At 25.6% G+C, this 18,918-nt stretch overlaps 1 protein-coding gene across 4 annotated transcripts in view; it reads right to left on the reverse strand.

Moving 5' to 3' along the window:
* LOC129618770 (formin-J-like) overlaps nucleotides 1-18,918 on the reverse strand; it is a 180,701-nt gene that overhangs the window by 132,123 nt on the left and 29,660 nt on the right. For 3 of the 4 annotated variants that reach the window (XM_055533744.1, XM_055533742.1, XM_055533745.1), the window contains exon 2: nucleotides 6,052-6,206. The gene's annotated coding sequence lies outside the window, so the exon portion shown is untranslated. Of the gene's footprint in view, nucleotides 1-6,051; nucleotides 6,207-8,285; nucleotides 8,414-18,918 lie in introns of those variants that run through there. The other variant, XM_055533743.1, reaches the window with a different exon arrangement.

The raw sequence follows: 18,918 nt of genomic DNA on the forward strand, positions 1-18,918 counted from the left end.
AGTTCTTAAAAATTGCACTGACAAACCCTTTACAAGAAAAAAAAAACTATTAATGTTTATTTTTATATTTACAAAAAAAAAAATAATGTTTTTGCTTCCATTATTCCATTATGATAGGAAGAAAATGTTTTGAGAGAAAAGTTTTTAATAATTCGTGACACCGTCAATTGCAATTCTAAAATTTTTTCTTTTTTTTCCTTTCTCGTGCTACATTTTTAGTGATGTTGATATGTCACTTCATGGGTTATAAACCCATCCAAAATAGAATAAGTTTTAATAACATACGACGTACTTAGTTCTTCAAAATGCCAATGTATTATGGGATTTTGTTGTTCAAGAAAATAAGGAAGAAAAATATTGTTACTATTTTTAAATTGAAAACAAAAATTTTTGTTACCAAGAAACAAGATTTTAGTCAGTTTGTGATAAGCACAAAAAAAAAAAAGCAAAACAATTTTTCAAAGAAAATTTTTTCAAAAGGAAAGCTCCCAGATATATGCAAATAATATGCGCTCATGTATAGGTGCCTATACATTATAACGTTTGATGGAATTCTATTCAAAATATTATTATATAATGGCACAATTGTGAATATTTTAAAGTAACAAATTATAAAGAATCAAGAGAAGAAAAAAAAAGACTTTTTTTCTTTTAACTTCTTTTCAAGTTCAAAGCAAGCGAATAAATTGGATATTCATTTCTAAAAATAGACGGATTGCATAGTTATGTATGTGTGTGTATCTATAGTTTATGTGATTAAATTATGTGTAAAATGATAATATGATAAATTTGAATAATACCATAAAAGAACCATTTATATGAAAAGTTGTAGTTTTACTGAATACAGTAAGGAACTCTTAAAGTGTTCGTTATTAAATTTATCGCAAAAGATATGAAAACAATTGAAATGTTGTACAACTGAACTGGGAGCTACTAATGAATGAAAATTATAATAGGAGTGAATTTTGAGCTTAAACACAATATCACCTTTTTTCATATCGTAATATTCTTTGAAATATTTTTAAAAATATAGAGGAATTAGAGAACTGAAGGAATAGAAAAATTTCTATTCCTTCAGTTCTCTGAATTTGTCGTAATTTCAATTTGAAAATATTGAGTGATTTTCATTTAAGGCGCATAAAACAGTAACCAAATTCCTGCAATTTTGATGCAGTAAAATTATTTTAAGTACTACAATTGGAAGACAAAGAATTTTTTAATGATAACCATGGTATCCAGATTTCTGTTATTGTTGTTCTATGTAGCTGATATTGGTAAAAACTATTACAAAAATATTGGAAAAATTGGGCATTTTTATATTCGGAAATATCGACCCTGAATTACTGAAACTTTATTAAATGTATTTTTAATACGAAATTTGATCTTGGTTAAAAGTGTAATCAAAATTTTCAACCGTACTGTATTTTCGAAAAATATTTTTTGTGCATCATAAAAGAACTTATAATAATATAGTTGAACTCATGTATCAAGCAAAAAAAGGATTCTTCTTTAAAAGAAAATTTTTTTATAAGGACTTCTATAGAAAAAAGTTCCTCCGTATGACTCCCATTTTAAAATTATTTCCTTTCTTAAACTTTTTTTTTCAGATTTCCTAAGTTTCTTTTAGTGCAATATACGAACAGAAGGAATAAAAAAAACTAAAAATTCACTTAGTTGCACGTGCATTTCATATTTTTGACTGTTTTTTTTTCTTGTTTTTTTAACGCTACTCACATTTTATCATTCACGTATGTACCTACTTACTAACAATATTTTGTAATTCGAAAATGTCTTCACTCTTTTATTCAATTTTTATTTATTTTTTTCACAACATTTTTGAAAAAAAAACCTTAAAAACAGGATAATTTTTCATTTTTTTTAGTTCATTTTTTATTAAATAAATTCTTAAAAAGAAAATTTAAAAATTATTTCAAACCTATTGGAATCGACAGGAATTAATAAAATTACAATTGGTTTGTTTTTTTTTTACTACGATTTTAGGAAGATAACCCTGACTTATTTAAATTTGTATACAGAATGAGTCACTCTGTTTATTTAGTAGGATTCGAGTATGATTCGAGAATTCATCCCAAAACTCGTAACGAATTTAGTTTTACTTGACTTTTTTTAGAAAATTATTAAATTAAATTTAATTGAAAAAATTTTGCCATAAGGTTTTAAAGGGCTCAACTATGTTTTTTTAAATTTATTGCATTTGAAAAAATATTTGATTTGCAAATTTTAAAATTTTTCAATATGTGTTTGAAAGTAGCTTAGAAACTAAGGCATGTGATTGTATCAGAATTGTGACAAATTATGCACTCAACTATGGAGAAATAGTAAAATGTAAATTAAAGGTTTATACTAAGTAGTTTAGATTCTTTTTTTCTCTTAGCTCAGAAAATGACAGAAAAAATATCTGAATTTACAAAATATCAATCGCAATTTTCTAAAATTTTTATGAAATAATATTAGCTTAAATTTTTAAATCACTTCTCAAAACTTTTTTGGGACCTAGTGCTTAACTATATAAAAATTCGGCGAAATTTCGAGTTCCTAAGTCTTTAAAACGGTAAACGGCTTGCTTTTGGACAAAATTGCTTTTGCTATACTTAGACTGATTTATAATTCAATTTTCAAGAATGATGTTCGTATCAATTACATATTGTTAGGGTGGTAGATGCTTCCTCTTTACTCCATTCTCTATATGGTATTTTAGATGGATGTGTAAAAAAACATCATATGCTAATTATGTGCAGAAATTTGAACAATCTCTTCAATGAAAACAAAGAAGATTCTCAGTTCAAATAATTAGATTTCCTCCATTGTTCGTTTCAGAATATTAAATTCAAATTAAATTTTATCACTTCAACCAAAAGAATACACAAAACATGAAGTCTTAAAACAGTAACCAAATCGGAATTTTCCACCTAAATTGGCACGAATTCTCAAAACTAATATAAATTACATCTGTATAATCAGCTATCAAATAAAATTTGTAAACTAATTAATAAACAAAAGTATAACTCAATCCCTACATTTTACTTTAATAATTATGATAAAAAACTTATACTGGCTATGTTCGAGTGAATCCATACGAAATATCATACAAATACACATAAAAATATTCATTTTTAGTTAATTATCCTTGAGTAATTTCTAAGTCCCCAAATAATCAAAATTTTGTACATAATTAAAAGTTTATAATGTTGTACGTACTTTGTTTTTATTGGTAAAAATAATAACAATATCGCGAAACAATGATCGCAACTTATGTATGTAGATATATGAAAAGTATATTAAATATTTTCAGTTCTTGAAAAACTTCATTTCAACATGCTATTATAAAGATGAACTTGCATAATTTGTGCTGCTCATCAAGTCAAGATGTAAATTATGAGCAGAAAAAAAAAAACCAACTTGTAGAAAGAGGCAAAATTGTTTTTTTTTTCTTATTTTTTGATGAAAATATGACAAATGCCTTTAGGATTTCGTGTTTTCAATAAAACTATGTCATATTCTCATGTTCAGACGAGGGTGAACTCAATTGTATGCAATAAAAGTTCTTATATATACACTTTAATACGTCGTATACAGAGTACTGCTTATGTATGTCTATATGTATAGAAAAAACGCGATTGTACGTGCAATTCGCATATTGTCCAAATTTTATCATGCAGTTCATTTTATTTTTTATTAATAATAATGTGAAACGTACAAGAACTCTATATGAAATATTCCCCTTTTTTGTTTTTTTTGCACCATAGTTATTTATAATATGTTATATGAAGTGAAAATGCAAATTAAAATTTACGACAAAAATTTTAAACAAGATTAGGAAAAGGAAATTAAAAATTACGAATTAAAAAATTTTAATGTGGAGTTTGGTGTACATGGACGCCTTAATAATAAGCGAAAGTTGGTTGATTCAAATGATTGAATTTGATATTTTGTAGCACAATAAAACCAACTCGTTAACTTCGCAAATTAGTCCATTAACGATATTGAGTTGTGAAAACTTTAGGCGTTTTCACGAGGCGGCTATTTAACAAAACTATAGCACGATTTTGCATCAATAGCAGCTGTAGGGGTAAAAAACCCTGATAATTCATAAGTGGTTAATAAATTCTATGAAACGCCAAATCAGGCTACAACTCCGAACAACATTACAATCAATTGTACATTACTTTTCGTTTACATTCGGTAAAACCGTTAATAATAAATTTTTATTCCATTTATTTTTCCATCTGATTGCAAATGAAAAAATATTGCCAATGTTCAGATTATAGTTTGCAAAAATACCATGTCGAAAAAAAAAATCAAGTAAAAAGATGAATCTACAAGTTGGATGGAATAAAAGAAAATCTTTTCATATTTTTTTATTACACGCTGACATAAAATTCATTTGACATGAACAAACACGCGCTTTTTTTTTTAATACTTACTTCAATATTTTTTTTTTGTTCTTCATTGCATGTGTTTATTCGCATATTGGTTCATGCAAATAATAAAAGATTGATAGTATGAAGTAAGTAGGTAATATTATCATTCGAAAAGTATAAGATAAAATGAGAGAAAAGCAATACATAACTATATTAAATCAAACACAATGTGTAAATTACAACAGTCATGCCACAAAAATTGATTAGTACTTCGTATATCATACCAAAAAAACAAAATCCATGAAAATCAGTTTAAGAAAATATTGACCGAAGATAAGATTGAAATACTAACATTTGAAAGTCGATAATATGGAGTTTGGTGTGAAAACAATACCTTCCACATTGTATGCAGTGCGGTCGGTGAAAATCCCATTATGTATGTACGTACTTACATGTTTATAATCAAAAGTAAATGCGGTGGGAAAGCTAAAAATGAAAATGCAAACCAAATACAAAGTTAACTGTTGTTAACAGTTACTTATTACTGTCACTTTTTGTCAATAACTAAATGAAGATTAATGCTAAGTCCAATGGTGCATAATATTATGTGTATATGTACATAAATTTCTCCTTTTGAGGTTAAATGAAATATTAAAACACGTACATAAGTACCATACATGCATATTAAAATTATTCAATTTTATGTCAATTTCTTAATGTATGTATGTATGTATAAGTACTTTTTACTTAATATGCTCGTATATCAAACAGAATTTAAAAACCTTTTCCATTTATGTAGGTATATGCTTGCATATAACTGATATGTAATATACAATGAATAAATTATTTTTATATTTGAAGGTCATGAACCGCTTAATAATGTAGTTTTTAAAACACAATAATTTTCCCATGATTAAATTTTTGAGAATATTATAAAGTGTTATTTATTACTCAATTTAATATATAAGTAAAGATTTAAAGTGAATCTTGCGCTTATTAATTTTACAATTTATTATAAATTGAATTTTTCATACTAAAACTTACTTGAATTTTGTATTTAAATTTGTAGGAATGGAACTGCTTTTGTATTAAACTTACAAAATTTTTGTTTTTAAAAATTTGATTGCAGAAGGAATGGAGTTTTTATCAATTGGAAGTAATATGTATGTATCCTGTTTTACATTAATTACACATAATAGTTATGCTTTATTCAATTTTTTTGATACAAAATCTTGATTTATTCGACACACAAACCAGTTAGCTGATATTTAGGACCGTAATATAAAAAAGAAGTACGCTTAACTGAAATTACTAATTTCGAGAACGCAAACACCACAAATCCAACAATAATCGAATTATTTGGAAAATAGAAAAATTCACTTTTATGCCACTATTTATTACCACCCATGTTTGCATAACGATTCACAAGCAGTTATAATTAGTTTTCGCGGGCAATACAAGTGGCATAAATCTCTAATTGTTGTTATGTGTGATATGATCCACTCCACTATTCAATTTCAATTACATAAAGTAGTTTTTTTCGGTAACACAATAATTTGGGTTTTTTAAATTTTTAACCCTTAATATTTTATTTTTTCAATATTTTAAATTATTATTAATTTTTTTATAAAATATAAAAAAAAATGAGTGATTTTATTTATTAACTTACCAATATTTTAAAAAACAATAAAAATCCTTTGATTTTGTTGATTTTGTTTTCTCTGCCAGTAAATTTAACACCATCAAAGTAAACTGAAAAACACAATTACGTCAAAAAGCAAACCCATAAACACTCTGGTTCCATTTTAATCCATTTATAATTTACTGAAAAATATTATAAAAAAAAAAATATTATTTAATTTGAATATAATATTTATATTTAAACAAACATAATTTTTTTTTTATAATTAATTTAAATAAATTAAATTTTATATAATTAAATTAATCTTTTATTTTGCGTAATAATGACCGATAATGTAAATTGGCTTAAAATTTATGTAATAAAAATTATTGATTTATTTGTATATAATAGTAAAAACGAAAAAACACAATAAAAAACGCCAAAGAACCGCAAATAGTGATGAAAAAATTTAAAATTATAAAACAAAAAAATGAAATTTTTTCAATTTAAACAAAAAATGCCCAGGTTATTAATTGATATTTTTGGTCCAATTACAATATTACATAAGTTCTTTTATTTTATATAAAAGTAAATAATGTGAGTACACAAAAATAAAATTTATTTATTTATGAAATTCATAATTTCGACCAAAATTTAAATTAACTAAAAATTAAAAAACAAATGTTTTAGAGGTTTTTCTTTATCCTTTTATTTTTCTCTTTTTATATTTTTTTGGAAAATTTTTTTATTTTATAAATAAAACAAAAGATAATTAATTATTTAGAATTTTAATAATGTTATGTAATTATGTCATATACAGGTACTCGTGCAGAAATGTGAAGTTAATAAAGGACATGTTTTTTTAATTCAATAATATTGACGATATAAAGGACGGGAAAAAATATTATTTTACAACTTGAAAGAATTACGTTTTTTGGTAAAAATAAAATGCTCATGTGCTACTCTCCCACATACATATACTCGTTATTTAGTGGAAGAAAACATCTTGAAGCATAATGATGAAATATTATAATTTGGAATGAATATAACATTTTCGAAAATAAATGAATCTCTCCCTAACCATAAAAAAATTTATAAATTGGAGAACTAAAAGAACGACGGACTTGTTTTGAAATGGCTGGCGGACTTGCGCAATGATAAGGGTCCTGCAGCCGAAGAGGCTGCTGCTGACATTGAGATGAGGGATATCAGGATAGCAGTTGGCATTTTGACGGTACACAGTTTATTGGGAAAGATGGCTAATAGGCTTGACATTTTCTCATCGGATATCTGCCGAAAATTGCAAGGCATCAGGGTGGTGGAGGATGTACGTCACGTGCTCTGCGAGTGCCCCGCATTAATGCATAGCAGGAAACGCTTTTTGGGAGGATATTGGTTCGGTGGATTGAAGAAGCTTTCGGAGTCGCCTATGGGTAAAATTTTTCAAGTGACTTCAATGGATTTATTGTGAAGAGGTATGTTGTGGAGGGATGTCGATGTGTCTTCCACTGGATTTCACCTCCCTTCTCTTAATAGTTAACAAATCAACTCCCTAACGATGAAAGCTCTAAGGCTTTTTTTTTTTAATTTTATTGGTAAAAAATACTTTAACCTTAATTTACCTAAAATTTTGCTTTTATCTTTTGTCACTGATTTTTCACTGAGTTTCAAAATTTTTCTTCCCAAAAGGTGTAGTTTTCCGTTTTCTAAAACGTGGACCTTTCTCTATATTTTTCGTTAAAACTCGGGAAATTCAATGAGTAAAGCCAATCCTATACTTAAAAATATTTCCTTTTCATCGCACGTCCAGCGAAAACTGGAGATCAAATTTTTATATTCATAATTATTATTCTGCTGGTTTAATAAAAGAGATTCAGTAGAATTTTTTCGTATACACTAATATAAATAACTTCTAATAAGTACAATTTAATTTCATCATTATTATTTGAAAATAAATTAATAAGATTTGACATAAATAATAACAAGATACAGCATTAAAATATTATTCCCCGTTAAGTATTTCGCGTAAAATTTGTAAAAAACTGTGGGAATTAAATTGATTCAATTTAAAATTTTCACGCTACACCACATTTAATATTACATGTAATGTCAAAAAATCAATTATGCGTATTGTAAAAGTTCAATTATGCAATATGCATTTAAAACTTAAAATACATTGTTGCATTACATTGCATTAGCCTATTACAAAAAAAAAAATAATGTAAAGTTTAACCAGGAAATGAAAACGGTGTCTTTTAAAAGCATTTCTAAAAATTACTTACAATGTTGTAAAAGTAATATGCTTGTATTTTTTTCATATTAATTTCATTTTGGTCATAAGTCCGTCCATCAGCTTTTTTGAATATTTCTGCAATTTTTAAGGTAATCGGCGACTAAATTTTTGAAGGCGAATTGCTTTGGCTTTAATTAAAATACTTTAGGTTAATAAAATTTTATTAGCCTTTTTTTGTTATTCTCTTCTTCATTGGGAAATCAAGAAGATTTTCCATATTTTATGTAAATGAGTATGGCTTCAATTTTGGAATACTCGTAGCTCTTTAGAATTTATCCAATTTTGAAATTTTGTGTTTTTGAGTCACTTAATTTTGATTAAACAATTTTAGAAATAGTCGTGCTCGTTTCAAAACCACAATTTGTTTATTCACTTGTGATTTCTACTATTTAAGAATACAAATTAGTAGAATAGTTTCAACCATCACTAACCGGCAACTATTTTGAATATTGCTTTTCATTAAATCATACAACCGTAAAGTTGTGTAACTGCCCCTCTATCTCTCTCCGTCTCTCTCCCTCTGCATAACATAATACATGTTACAATGAAAATAGTTTCATATTTGCATATTTATAATACAATTTATCTGTGTATGTGTTTAGGAAAATGAAAATTCATTTGAGTGTAAAAGTAGTTGACATTTGACAGGTAAATTATTGAAAAAAAATGTTATTTTTTTCTTCATTTTTGTTTTTAAAATTTTCCGCTTTTATAATATTCAGTTAAGAATTTTAAATTTTTTTGTATGTCAGATTGTTGTAAATTATATACATTGTTCACATTACATTTCACTCTTCAACACCAATCTAACAAATAAGTGTACCTTCTTTACGTGTTAGAATATTATTGTGTAAGCCCGGATATCAATATTCCTTTTGATATTTTTTTTTTTCGTATTTAAAAATTTTATTGTGTCCCTTGCAATAATAAGAATAAGCCTTTTACAAAATGGTAATAAAGAATTATAAATTTAGACGCAAACGTTTCAAAAGACAAAAAAAAAATGATAAAAATTGAATGAAAAAGAAATTAAAATTATTTCTTAGATGTTGTCTTGTCCGTCTTTACCAATTACGCAGGGAAAAAATATAAACAAAAGCAAAAAGTATCATATGAGACAAGGATAACAGAATCAAGAAAATGAGAACGTAAATATCATTTATAGTGACATGCGTTTCCACATACAAAAATACAAAAATAAAGAACAAAGAAAAGAAAAAGGAAAAATTGTTGTGTTCCCTTATCATGCTATAGTGCGTTGCTGACGTTATTTTATAAGATTAAAATCAATGGTGTGAAAAAATGAATTTTTGTGGTTACTACGTTAAGAAAATGCCTGATCAACCTTTTTTTTTTCATTTTGTTTGTTCTAGGTTGGATAAGGAATATTTCAAATTCTCTGACGTATTTTATGAATTAAGAGTTTAAAGTAGATTTTATAATCTCTGGTTTACAATTGAAAATTTAAAATAAATTATAAGAAGCTGAAACAATTAAAAAATAATATTAATCTACTCACTGTCTAAGTATGTCCAATAGATTACTCTATTGTATATTAAGGTAGGTTGCTTAGCAAGTGTAATTTAATGAAATAATTAAAATTGTCAGATCTAAAACTTTATTTCGATTAATTATACGTTTTAAGGTACCGCATTAGTCATCTAAGTAAATTTCCTCCTAAAATACGCGAAATAAACCACAAGGCTAGGTTAATCAAACAAAGTTTTTCCTCATTTCAAATATAAATTATTACCTTAAGAGTCACTTAACACCTTCTAATGTTAATTAGTTTGTTAATTTTTGCTCTAAATTGAACATATTCTGTAATTCTTTATTTGAACTCGAATAAAAGTAATGGATCTCTATGTAACGACCTCTTCACAAAACGAAAATTTCTATTTATTGAAAAATTTGTTGGGCAACAGCATATGTTTTTCGTTTTAATGATTTTTTATACTACGAATAACACAATACTCTCTTGCGATTGTAACTGAATGTTTGTTTACATTTCTGTCTTTCTAATTTAACTAAGACGTTTCGTGTTTTGAATTATTAAAAAAGACAAATTTTATTCAGAAAGAAGATGAATACTGAAATCTCATAACTAACATTTTTAGGTAACTTCCTCGATATATTACAATTCTTGGTGGCAATTATTGTAGTGTCATGAGTTATTTTCAATTGAATTGGAAAAAACTTCTCCAAATGTGCCAAGCTAAGAAAAATATAAGAGTTATAAATATAAGACTAACAGCTATTCTTTTCTTTTATCTTCTTTTCTTATTATTTTTCTGCTCACACTTACATCGTGTGTCGATTAATATATGTTTAAAAACCCTGGACACGTAAACATTAATATGAAGATTATTTTTTTATCAATAAAACAATCATTATCATTCGATGATATTTTAACTAACAATTTACCTTATGTTATGTGGGAAAAAAAAACAAAAAAATAAAAAATGAATTTTCCTTTTATTTTTTTTTTTATTTTCTTTAACTTTTACAGCTGCATATTTTTGAGTCTTGTGTAACATGACACGACGAGCATTAAGATTAAAAAACAAATTTTATTTTTTTTTTCCTTTCTTTCTTTACTTAAAAAAAAAAAAAAAAAACGAAATAAACAAAAAAATAATAAAATGAAAATGTAAGAACCTGCAAATTTAACCGCAAAATTCGATTATGTTTAGCACCATCAGCTTACGAGATCAAATCAAATAAAATCTCTTTGGTCATATGGTTGGATAAATACAAATATGTAAGCGTATCCTCATACTTTAAATACCAACATATGTACATACTTGTATACGTTTCTCTTATAGTTTCCCTAAGAAAAAAAAAACAATAACAATAGGAACGAAAAAAATAGTGTTTAATGTTACAAAAGAGCAGAAAAAAAAACAAAAGAAAAAACCGCATAAACTAAATTAAAACGAACGGAATTTTTTTATTAATTATTATTTTTTTTTTTTTGTTGTTTTCCCCCGATTTCATTTTAAATAATCCAAAAAATGGGTCCGTCCAGCCAAGAGTCTCATTTAAACCAAAAACCAAAAAAAAAGTGATAGATGAAGAAGATGAAAATGCGCAAGGAGATCTCAACCACACAGAGAAAACCGCACATCACAAAAAGTAAAAAAAGGAAAAACAAAAAATTTTTTTAGAAGAAAAAGCAACAACAAAGAAGAAATTAAACTAAAGCACAAGGCGATTTTTTGCAAAAAAAAAAAAAAAATTAAAAATGCTGGCTGAATGCTTGCCTAATGGATGGTAAAAAGGCGAAAATCTTAATTGATTATTTATGTTAAAAAATCGTAACTTTTAAAGAATTTTAATATTTTTTTTTCTCTTTTTTAATTTTATGGTTTTGTTCTTTTGTTTTTTGTTATTTTAATTTTTGAAGCTTAGTTATGCTCGCTTTTCTTTTCAATTTTTAAACATTTAATTTTTTGGAAGTTTAAGTATAATAATGTCCACATACATACATATGTACATTTTTTTTTTTATAAACACGTACCTACTTAATATGTATGTAGGTATGTATATTACAAGTATGCAAAAATCCTTTAACCAAAAAAACCCATTAACATATAGGAATTTTGTTACGGTCCAGAATGTAAGCTAAAAATATCAAAGAAAAAAAAGAGGAAAAGTTGAAAAAATAATGGTCGGTTAATTTTTACACAGGCATTGGAAAATTCAACGGAGAAAAGACATGCAAACGTAATAGGGAAGAAGAAGAAAAACAAAACTAAGAAAAAGAAGACAAAAAATTACTACAAAGAGTTAAAAATAAAATTATTTTTTTTTTTTCTTTTATTCATTTAAAATTTAACAAAAATATTCAATTAAATTTACTGTATACGCGCATAATAAACATATTTGTAAAATCAAATATTCAATAGTCTCAAGAAAAACTATACTAAAAACCAAAGAGTGTTAAAAATGTTAAGTTACAGTGTGCTTAGCCTACTCTTTTGCAATAATTACCACTCTTTTAGAGTGTTTAACGATTTTTTATACTACGAATACTCTCTTGCGAACAGAACTTAAGTAAGTTCGAGTTTTCGTTATTGAAATTCTAAATTTTAGAAGAAATCAAGGGTTGTGCTACTATTATCCCCCGCATTTCATGTTTTGAGAGAGATATTGCTATGACAAGTTTGCGAGATATTACACTACCTTATGGTAAGGAAACGTAAACTAAATATCTGTCGTAAACTAACTAACACCTTTTGAGATTTCGGTCTGTCTTATGGTTAAATTTTCCGTAATTATTGCATAAAATTTATTTTTTTTTTGGACATTAATTTTTCCCTTTTTAGATATTAATTTGGATATTATCTAAATCCAAAACCCTTGAATGCTTTTATTTAAATACAAAATTCGACAATTGTATAATAAAAATATTGGAAATTATGGAAAAATTAAAATTAATTAAATTTTTGATCAAAACTTTTTTAATTTTCGCAATTTTTACTAAAATTAATTTTTTTTTGCTTTCCCTTCGGAAAATTTGTTATATAACCTTACAACTCGAACCCGAATTTGACCCGAACCTAAGAAATATTTATGATTTCACTCAAATTAAGTAGTGATAATGTCAAACATAATTATAATTAACCTTTTGTTATATAATATATATATACATACATATATTTCGAAATTTTACACAAGTTATATTTACGGAAGTTCCTGTCCGATTATAAGAAAATTCGAGGAGAGTTTGATGACTTCAATATTTTTGTTCTGTCAAAAAATATGTGTCTATTCTCGTTTTTAAAAATCTTTCTTTTCTCGTCTGTTCACAAAACGCTCGCTCTGAATCAGTCTCTCTGAATACTGTTAAGATCTTAAGATTATACTTTAGATTGGAACTTCAATTAATACCAATTATGCCATATCGTTAAGTAAAAGCATTATTTAGCAAGATTTTTCTCAGGACTATTGAAATAATAAAAAATAAAAAATCAAAAGAATCTACATGTTTGTAGGTACTTAAATTGTTTTTAATGGGTGATTCGCTTTGCTAATTATAATTTGACAAGAAAACAAAAACGTTTAAGTTTATGTTTTTGTTCACATGTGAAGATTATGAGAAGAAAAAAAAATTACATTTCAAGAATTTCACAATTTCAATTTAACAAAGTAACTTTTTACAACAAAAAAAAGAAAATTTTCGTGAAAATCAGCATCACTACAATTTTCATACAACAAAAAAAAATAAAACAAAAATAATAATGTTAAGATTTTTAACAATTTTCTTAAAGTGCTAAATTGTATGTTTTTAATGTTTTCGCAATAAATGAACATTTTCAAAATTTCTTCTTAACACAAACCAAAATAACAAAGAAAATTTTCAAATGTAATTTTATATCTCATTTGTACTCTTTTTTGCATGCAATTTCCCAGTCATATTAAGGATATTGAATTTATTTCGAAACAATTTGCAAGTTTTAATAAGAATTGAAAATATAGATTTAGAATTAGAAATAAAAATAGTATTTCAAGTTTATTTCAATGCATTAATTCGAATAAGTAGTTTATACGCCATCACTTAACATAGTCCAGAATATTCCGAATCAACAGTTCTGAGAGATGGCTAACACCAAAATCTATCGGGCAGAGGATACAAGTCGTTATCAGCAGATGCCTCAGAATCGTATGCCGAATATTATTGTCGGAATTTCTTAGGAACGTATCGACAAACAAATATGACGGGATAATAGGAGGTTGATCGAACACACTTTAATTAAACCTATATATCAATGATACGTCCAAATGAAGTTAGAGTGGATTCTATACGGATCAAGAAATCCCAGAAATACTTGGCACAGGTCTGTTAGAAACGAGCTAGAAAGCAAAGGTTTGACATGGGATCAAGTTAAGAAAGTAGCCAGAGAAAAAAAAAATTACATGAAGCTTTAAAATTAGACAATGCCTACACATCAAGCATCGTTTAATTTTTACAAAGACTTCTTTTAATGGGAACTCGATTGTCTTTTATTTTGTTCTACAAGAAAATCGAAACGTTTTTATATCCGACTTACATCAAATTTCCATCAGATTAAACAAAATCCATGAACAACTCCTCATATTATGATGTAAACGGTGCCTTTAAGTCAAAAATATTAAATTTTAATGTTAAATTTCTTATATTATAAATCTTTTAAATTGTTTCAGAAAGACGGCTCTGCAGCTTATTACGATTCTCATATTCATTATTGAAATTTGAGTAACAATTTGTCAAAATATTTTGACGGAAGACTATAAATCTGTTAAAATTGAATTACATAGCATAGTCACTCTTTTTTCTTATTATTAAATAAATACAAGTAATTGAACTAAAATAACTTATTAAATTTTATAGAATGTAAATTTTTTTTAAGAGAATATCGAATAGCTGTAGGGGTTTATTTAGCATCTACTTAGCATTGAATTGAAGTTTAATTCTGCGTATAACAATAGATTCAACCGCTTAATATTAGCCCAAAATATTACATTCAATTTATAAACGTTAAGTTGCTTAAGGTTTTATCATTTTACAATTTACTTTTTATGACAAAAACTTCTGCTCAACAACTACACAACTATTTGATGTGAATACGAACATGATTTCAAATCTAGCTTTTATTTGGCTTAACAATTTTGAACATCACACAAAATATTTTAAGTATTTTTTGATAATCGTTGACTAAATTATAATAAGCACGTTTTAAAATATGAAGATCTAATTTCGACACCAAAAATACTGTACAAAATTCCACGTTTTCCACATTTGCAAGGTCTAACATACACTATACTAAAATTCGTACGTCAAATATGGTATTTTCTCATTTATTTTTTTATTTTTCACTTATCGGTTATTTAATTTAATTAATTATTTGTTTTCTTTTTATTTAATTAATTAAAATATCCTAATTATTTTTATACCTTTACACATATAGAAACTTATAAAGATTTTTAATTAATTACTAAAAGATGAAAATTTTGCTACTCGGGTTAAAATGACGTTATTTTTATCATTAATTTCATCGGGCGCAAAAATAATGTTGAATTAAATGTCTAATCATTTAAAATTAATTATCTTAAATGAATATTTTTTTTTTTTTTGCAAAAATCATCAAAACTAAAATAGTAATTTAATAAGAAGAAATTTAATATTATTATAAAAGTTGCTATTTAAATGATAAAATTAATGACTTAACATACAACCATAGCAGACTCAACGCTATATACTTAAATACCATATGGATAAATTTAGAAATACTTTCAATTAAAATATTCACAAACAAGTCTAATTAATGAAAATACTGCGATGCACTGTATCGGCGTACAAAAACAAAATGTAATAGAAAAATTTTATTTGTGTTCATTTAATCATGAAATCATCAACATCTAGACAAGGTGTTGAATTACAGACCACAATAATAATTATCGGTGCTGAGCACTTATAATATTTATTTAACTTTTAAATGTGTATGTGCTTATTACATAATATAATATTATAAAAAAAAAAAAAAACAAAAAAATAATTGTTTTTTTTAAAGGATTGAACTACTAAAAAGTAGCATGCGCGCTTTAACCAAAGAAAATTAAATGACAACAGCAGGAATAATGAAAATACAGGCGAAAACCACAAAGATCACACCCAACATGCGGTTAAGGAATGCAATGAATTCAATATTACAAATTTTTTTTTCTATAAGGCTATATTAGTGAAACTAAGCAACATCACATAGTGTTAATAGACAGTAGATTATCATTCGAAAAAAAAAACAAGGAAAAAAGAAAAAGTTGACGATCCATTAATAGACATGTTAGAAAATTTAATTATTATTATAACTATATGGTTGTTCTGCTTCATTTTTTACTATATGCATATTGCATATGGAAGCAAAAAAAAAACAGTATAAAATAAATAATTATGAAAATGTTAAAATACGCGTAAAAAATATTTATGTGCGTTAATTTTAATGAATATTGCATTATTAATTAATTATTTTTGATTTTATATTATTAAAAATGGTAATTGAGCTATCGCATTGACACGTATGAAAATTATATTTAATGAATCCAAATTAGAAATTAAAAACTTGTTATACAAATAAGGCAAAATTATTGTGTACGAAAAAAAAAATTATATAGCTATTTTATATAGTTAAAAATTTTATTGACAATTTAAAATTATTTAATTTTACCAAAGATAATAGTTATTAATGAAATAAGTTGGAAGTGCTAATACGAACAGAGCGACGATCAACTAATTTATAAAACTGTCAGTGTTCTAAAGCCCTAATAAAAATTAATAGCCTAATCGTGTATCTCGCTTTTTGTTCAATCTCAAATCAGAATTCTTAATTTTCCAATAAGATTACTTATTTTTTTAATTGCAATTCGATATTTGCATTTTTTCTGAAATTGTCGGAAAATGAATCAACCTTTAAAAAGTCAATAAATTTTGTATGCATTTTAGAAATAAACGAAATAGTTCTTCTCACTCGAAAATTACATTATACGAATATATGATAGTTTCTCGCTTTCCTCTCACTTGGCGAGTAAAAAGCCAGATACACGATCAGGCCTTAAAAGTTAAAACCGTCTCTTAACAAAGAAATATTAATCTTATTTTAAGAATTTGTTTCAGGAATTTTCATAATATGTAACAAGTTTAAGTTATGCATAATTCTCAAGAGTTTTTAAACTAGCTAGAATATTCATGATGTCCCATTACCAATATAATTCGTATATTAAATACAAGATTATGATTTTATTTTCAAAATAAAAAATTTGTTAACTTCCGTAGGAGCTTATCAAATTATCGTACTGATTTTCAATTACAGCATTGTGAAAACCTCTTACTCTTCTGAAAATAAGAATAGGTCAAATTTTAAGTGAACATGTTACATAACGCATTTAAATGTTGCAATATTGAAACAATTCTTTATATTTTGCAACATTTAAATTAAAATTAAATATTTACAAAAAATTCAATTATTGAGAAAAGTTCGTGCAAGAGCAAATGCACGCGAATTACACAAAGTCAAATTAATTATTATGAAATTTTATAGTACAAATGTCTTATGAATAAATCAACGTAATAAAACCTATAATATAACTTAAAGTGTCAGTAAAACTTAAGACATTTTTAAGATCATTAAAGTATTAAAAGCATTTCTTAAAAATTTTCATTAATTTTTTTTTAATTTTCAAATTGAACTCATGAGATTTTTTAAAATTTTTAGTAATTTTCTTAACTTTAATTCAAAAAAAAATTTTTAATTTTTTACAATATACGATTGAAAAGATTTTCGCACGATCTATTTACATAATATTTAAATTATCATTAAATAAATTTCTACATTTTTACATACATATACATATATATACATAAAAATGTTTATTAAAGAATTCAATTTTAATCGTATCAATTAATATTAATTTTAATTTTGAAAAAGAAGAAAATGTTATATAAAAAATCATGCTATAAAAATAGAGTACAGAAAATTCCAAAAATATTTTAATTTTCAAGGCATACACTTCAGTGCCTGCACAGATAATAATCACGTTACAAAGGTATGCGTTTTATAATATTGTATACAAAAATCATGAATTAATCACTTAAGCCTCCTCTTATGGACGCTATTATATTCATTATTGTATACACATGCACATTATTTGAATTGTGTAGATATTATGTAAATGTAAAAATCACCTCTTTTTTTTTTTTTTGAAAAAGATTTTACATTGGAATGTTTGTTCAACCTACAAATAAATAAAAAAAAAAAAGAACCATCAAATAAAATAAAACAAGCACTGGAAAATATTTAAAATTAAATATCATTACCATATTTAGTGACATCAGTGGTAACTATAATATTATGTGGCTTTTTATATGATAAAACTTGACTTAATATATATTAAATATGTATGTGTGTATGTGAGGATTCATATTTGTATACATATTTTATAATATGGGCAAATAACTAACCTTATTACGGTAGTAAAATTTAATATATCGGGAATGGCACATATACACAATATGTACATACCTATAATATGATTATTGCATAAATATCTAAAACAAGATGTTATATATAGCATATTCATATTACAATGTATTAGGCTTGCCAAAATTTGTAAAAAACGGTGGGAAGAAGTTCATTTGTAATTACTCTATAATAAATAAAAGAAATATTAAGAAATCTATATCTTAATTACCCAACTGCTGCAGGATTATTAAAATTTTTGATATTATTATTATTATTTCTAATTCTTATTGAATAACTATTGAATAAAATAGCGACTCGAAATCTGTATTTTCTGCTCTACCTCCCTTTATAACAATATATACAGTTTATAGCATAATATTCACAATATTTTGCCCTTTTTTTGCAAGTTCAATTGAAATCGAAACGACGAGAAGACTGCCGTACACATTTCAGGTGGCTGGTCTGCGTTGGCTACCGGAAAGCTGCAGAGCAGAGCAAATACTTTCGAATGGGTTTTTTCAGTATTTAGGACTAATGTCGAATTACTTAGGAGACGTCTGCGGTTAGTTACTTGAAAATTTTCGCAATAGTAAACGTAAGGACATGAGAGCGGAGATGAAAAAGGAG

The sequence above is a fragment of the Condylostylus longicornis genome, unplaced genomic scaffold (genome assembly GCF_029603195.1).
Source record: "Condylostylus longicornis isolate FDR11 unplaced genomic scaffold, ASM2960319v2 ptg000010l, whole genome shotgun sequence".
NCBI classification, from domain to species: Eukaryota; Metazoa; Arthropoda; class Insecta; order Diptera; family Dolichopodidae; genus Condylostylus; species Condylostylus longicornis.